The sequence below is a fragment of the Vombatus ursinus genome, unplaced genomic scaffold (assembly GCF_900497805.2).
Source record: "Vombatus ursinus unplaced genomic scaffold, bare-nosed wombat genome assembly UNPS02014784.1, whole genome shotgun sequence".
In the NCBI taxonomy this organism is placed as follows: Eukaryota; Metazoa; Chordata; class Mammalia; order Diprotodontia; family Vombatidae; genus Vombatus; species Vombatus ursinus.
In genome coordinates, this window is record NW_020954562.1 from 21,350,643 (window position 1) to 21,356,966 (window position 6,324).

The window sequence follows — 6,324 nt, forward strand, 5'->3', positions numbered from 1 at the left end:
TTATTATACAGTAAGATTTAGAGCTGGAAGAGACCTTGCAAATTGTGTAGTCCAAACCCCTATTCTACAACTGAAGACACTTGAGTTTTGGGGTAGTCAAATGACTTGACTAAGGTCATGTAGGAATTAAGTGGCAGAGTTAGGATTGGAACCCTTCTCACTCTAAAACCAGCAATCTTTCTGCACAACCATTTTACATTTTTATTGTATCCTTAATTAGATGAGTGAGAACTTGCAACATCCCTTTAATTTGCCTCCTGATACTGCCATCACTCTGGTCCAAGCCCTTTTCACCTGACCACTAGATTGTTGCAATAGTCTGCTGGCGGGTCTCTCTGCCTCAGGTCTCTCCCCACTCCAATCCATTCTCCTTTCAGCTATCAAAGTGATTTTCCTAAAGTACAGGTTTGACCACATCACTCCCCTACTCATTCATTTCCAAAGGCTCTCTATCACCTCCAAGACCAAATTCAAAATCCTTTATTTAGCATTCAAAGCCCTTCAAAACCTCCTACTTTTCTAGTCTTCTTACATCTTACTTCCTGCCATGTACTCTGCAATGCAGTTACTATTGGCCTCCTGATCATTCCATAAACAGGACACTCCATCCCTCATCTCTAGGCCTTTTTTCTGGCTGTCCTCCATACCTAGAATGTTCTCCCTCCTCATTTCTGCCTTCTCTGGCTTCCTTTAAATCCCAACTAAAATCCCATTTTTTGTAGGAAACCTTTCTCAACCTCTCTTAATTCTAATGCCTTCCCTTTGTTAATTATTTCCTATTTATCCTGTATGTAGTTTGTACATATTTCTTTGCTTATTGTCTGCCTCATTAGACTATGAGCTTCTCTAGGGCAGGAACTGTTTTTTCCCTCTTTTTGTATCCTTAGCACTTAGCACAGCTTCTGGCACATAGAAAGTGCTTAATAAATGTTTGTTAACTGTCTGATAATGTCATCTCCCACTTTTTATTTTCCCAGACTGCCTAAGCATGTGATAGGCATATAGTAGATATTTGACATATAAAAACTTATATGTTGGCTGAAAGAAGGGCTTATAGCACAGTTAGCCAGGGAATTCAGCTCCATGTGGCTGATTCTTCCACTTGAACTAGACCAGATCCTAGTGGGGACTATCCCAGAGCAGAACCAAATTTTAAGGCCTGGGGAATGCTGGGTCAGCCCTGTAACCACCTGCAGCTCTTTTATCTGCATGAAAGCCTTCCAGACAACATCTTCTCAGAATACATTAGCCTCTAACAAAGGCTGAGACCCTGGACAGCAGCCCCTTTCACGACCCCTTGGGATGTTTCTGCAGTTATGTCATAATAGCCATGGTCTTCAGCTGGCATCGGCCTATATTGTAATTACTACTTTTCAGGCAAATGGATCCTTGTTTCACTACCAGAGTTATTCTTATGACCGTCAAGAGCTCAGTATAAACAGCGCATATATATTTTCTGTCCCTTGGTCATTTTTTTTCTCCTTTAGAGACAGATTCTCAAAATGCTTAATACCAAGTGGAACTTTCTTTATCTTTTGTTTGTTTATATTTCCCTTCTTTGAATGAGACTCTGACGTTCACAATACTGGTTTGGTGACTTGGCATTCCATTTGTTGGCGGTAGCCAAGTGCTCCATTTTGGCTTGGGACCACAAAGTATAGAGGCTTTAAGTTAAGCAATCTTAGTGACGTCTCTAGGGTACCTGCTTAAAACCTGACATCCAGCTGTTTTGTACTCTTTTCGTATTAGCCCTTGCAAGAGTAGATACTAGGCTCTGACAAACTACCCATAAGGTCCATCCAGATGATGGCACATGCTTTTATAACAATGAACAATCAATAACAAAACGTTTCAGAAGGAGAGGAGATAGCTGGGGGTACCAGTAACAGATATGGAGTCATTAATGCCATGCTATAAAGAGTAGGAGCACTTACATCTAATTCTGAGAGAAAGAAATGCATTTCACTTAAAACAAAAAGAGCTTCAGAAAGTCAGAATACATACACACACACACACACACATTTAATCTATCCTGTATTCTCAAACTGAGAGGCAGTGTGGTATAATTGGTAGGACAGTAGACTGGAAGATCTGGGTTCAAATCCTGCTGCTGACATTTCCTAGTTATATGGCCATGGACAAATAACCTAACCTCTCAAGACTCTAGAAACTCTAAAGCTGGAAGGCTTAAGCAACTCTAAGGCTATGAATTGTGTTATGCTCATGAGGATGCGGATCCCAAATCCACCAAACATCAGGTCCTTAATGGGTTGGTGTTTTCAAACTATTTAAAGCAGTATTTAAGTTTCTATTAATGAGCATAATTATGGGAAGTCCTCTGCGATTAACGTCAGGAATTACGATTCTAGTGAGCTGTAGTGAAAAACTTTGAGAAAAAGGAAAAAAATCATCAAGTCATCGAAAAAATAACATGATTATCTTGATTCCAGAAGACAGCTGATACTTGATAGATAGGGGAAAATTGGTCAGTATGCAGTTGGTTTTGAATAACTCTATTTCTTTGTTGTTTGGAGATTCTGGAAATGGGGGCTGGTGGTATATATTAAGAAGTAACCGTAGCACCAAAAACAAAAAAAAAATCAATGAAAATTTTTTAAAAACATGGTTTGAGCACCACATACATATTAGCTAATTCTTTATAGCCAGACACAGCACATTATTACATCTTGTCTTGTGTAATCTGGACAATTCCATGACAAGCTTAAACTACTTTAATAGTTCACCTCGGCTTTGACCTACATGGAATAAAGTTTTAAGGATGGTGAGGTAGTGATTAGGTTTTAATACCAGTTGATCCTTGGAACTGCTCAGACATACAGACATGAATAGAGCTTGAAAGAACATTGAATTGTAAATCTCCTGGGTTATAAATATCCTAAATGTTTGCCTGCCTTGTTCATAAATGTTTCATCATCATCCAAACTCTTTTAAGATTGAACTCAGTATACTGTATTGTGTATAGTAGTGTGCAATATAGCACAGTACAAGTTAGTCTCAACTTAATGTGCTGGTTTCCAAAATTCATTTGTAAGCAGCTTGTCCAATCAGCTCAGCTGTCCCTACAGATTAGAGCTTCTTTCTTTCTTCCAAATATGAGCCCATTCCAATTATGAATTCTAGAAATTTTCAGATGCTTTTGTTCCCTATGGTTCTCATGGCATCAGCTACAGCAATGATTCTGTCTTGGGTGGTAGAGGGTGTCAACAGTTTTTAAGTACAAGTGATCTCTAAGGAAGATTTCTAAGTGAGGACTCTTGGTGTCCTAGAATCATTTAGGTATGGGCCTAACCCCACACATATGATAGTATTCTGAAAGATCTGAGTAATGACATGCATCAGATAACATATAACTGAGTCTTTTTTATGAGCATGTTTCAGAAGGGAATTTTTGCCAATTAAGGCCTCCCCTACTAAAAACTCTTGATAGAGTGCAGTAACCATTCATTCTGGATTCATTCTATGCCTCAATGGTCAGCGATGATGATAAGTATATTGGCAACATGATTCAGAGAGTGAACAATCAAAACATTGTTTGTAGCTGTGTAGATTGTTTTCAGAGGATAATCAAAGTGTGATCTGAGGCTAAAAAAATACTCATTGGGATTATAATAAAGTAAACAAAAGAACAACAAAATAACGTCTAAGCAGAGTAATCGTAATGGATAATCTTGAATCCAGGGAAGAGGTGAGGAAACACCTCCCTCTTTTTGTGGTGGAGGATCTGGGTGGTAGAATATGGGTGCAGAATATTGTATACAATGTTAGACATAGTCACTGTTTCAGTTTGCTTTGCTTCACACATATTTTGTGGCAAGGAAGGACTCATTTGGGCAAACCAGACTAGCTGAAGAGACAAGTGACTTAGAGGGAAAGATATAATGTGCCAAGTGAGTGAAACCACAACCATCATCACCTCCCCTCAGACCTTGATGGAAAAATTCCAGGAACCTGAATGTAGAAGTGCTCCCCAGATCATTGATCTTGCTTCCAGGCCAGATCCTATAGCTATTATCTAGGAGAACAACCTCTATGTGCAATGGATTCACCATCCCCACTGATACCAATACCACCACTGACCAACTGCCATCAATGCCATCAATGCCATCAATGCCATCAATTGGAAAGTAAGCCCAGGATCCTCACCTTATAGCGGTGTCCTTCAGCTTCCTTCCCTGCTCCAAGCTTAGCCCCCAAAGCCATCATTCAGGAGAGCAACCTAACTGATGAAGGGACTGCCTTTCACAGCTGTAGACCTGCTATAACCCTCAGGGAAGACAAGCTGGTTTAACAGAAGCAGCAAGTCATTCCAAGGGAGAGATTGGAGGTGACATGTGGCAGGCAATTCAAACCACCACCACTATCACCTCTCCCTCATATGTGGATGGACACATCCTAGGATTGTGAGCTCAAGAGCCCTGGGTACAGTAGAGCCCAGATCCCTGGCCCAGCCTAGTTCCCATAGCCATCATCTGAAAAATCAAATCTTGTGGAGTTGGGCCTCTGCAGGTGCTGCAGCCCTAGACTCCTCAACAGTCATAACTATTGAAGAGCTGGCAAAGTCAAATAGTTCAAATATCAGAAACAGATTGAATTTTATTAGTGAAATGACATGAAGGAAGATGTATCACCATGTATTTCACTGATGCACCCTAACAGCCTGGGCCCTTTCATCTGAAACTTCCTATTTATGTTGTATCCACAATTGAAACGTGATCCTCTTAAGAGCAAGGACCACCTTGCTTTTCTGTTTGTATCTCCAGTACTTAGCACAATGCATGAATGTTTCTTTCTTTCTTTCTCTCTTCCTTCCTTCCTTTCTTTCCATCCTTCCTTCTGTCCTTTCTTTCCTCCTTCCCTCCCTCATTTCCTTTCTTCCTTCCTTCCATCCTTCCTTCTGTCCTCTCCTTCATCCTTCCCTCCCTTATTTCCTTAGTTCCTTCCTTCCATCCTTCCATCCTTCCTTCAGATAGGTAAGGAAGTAGAGGAATATCTGGAAAAATATAATGTAATAATATAAATATATAAAAACAAAAGGCATCAATAAAACTTATTTTTAAATAAATATAATCAACCAACAAGCATTTATCAAGGGCCTATCATGTACTGAACATGAAGCTAGGTATTGGGAATACAAAGACAAAACAAAGCAGACCTGATCTCAAAGATCTTACATTCTATTAGGGGGATACAACAGATGCACAAAAAGTAAAGATAAAATGCATACATTGATTGCAGGTGAAAGTTCCACATCTGGCAGACATTAACTCCAGGGCAGGGTGATCTCCAATTCTCAAGCCTTGTCTAAGGTGCCCAAATGCCCTGCCTTGGGTCTGGAGGGAAAAAAAATCCCATCTTACTCTTTGGACAAAAAAGTACACCCTGCTGGCCAACAGTGAGGTGCCATCCCTCTGTTTTCACCATGGTGGTAGTTCCCCAGCTGCTTGTGACTTCTCCACTACCTCCTTCAAGTAGGGGAAGGAATCCCTCAGCTTCTGGGGTTATTGTTCTCACTTGAGAGCCTTTAAGGCCTATAAAGATTAGGGAAATAAAAATGAAAATTTCTTTTGATTATATGCAGTAACTCCCTGTTGATGCGAAGTTGCCTGAGCTCAGGGTATTAGGTAGTTCCCAGTTGGATCTCAGGCTTCATTTTCTAATAGACATAGCAGAAAACTATGGTGCTTATAGAGCTACATCATGGGTGAAATTAGCTTTTTGCAGAACTGCTAAGAACCTAACCACCATTTATAAAATTATGATCATAAGTGTAGAGCTGAAAGTCTAACTTCCTCATTTTACAGATGAGAAACTGTAGCCTAGGGAAGTTGAGGAACTTACCCAAAGTCACACAGCTGGCAAGCATCAGAGGTGGGATTCAAACCCAGTATGCTGGACTCCAAGTCTCTCTGTCCATTGCACCATGCTGCCTCCTATTCCATGGTTGCTGTGTGCAGATGTGTTCTGAGTTCCCAACAGCAAACTTAAAAATCTATCTTTGGCCCATAGGCTATTTGCAAGGTCAGTTACTGACTTGCCTTTGTGGATTTTACTGTATTCCTGCTCCTATTCTCATCTTGAGATCCCTGTATCCCAGACGACCCACCTTTCCCTTCCTTATTACCTCTACCCTATATGGTTTTAATCAGCTCTTTGTTTTATTTCCTTATTACCAATACTCTTTGTTCATCTTGCAAGTTCTTTGCACAAGGCCTCGAGTTATACAGAGAAAAGCTCTGTAGAAATAAAGTGAATACTTTAAAAGCAAACACAGTCTTTTAATAGAATGACCTGCTTTGATTATAA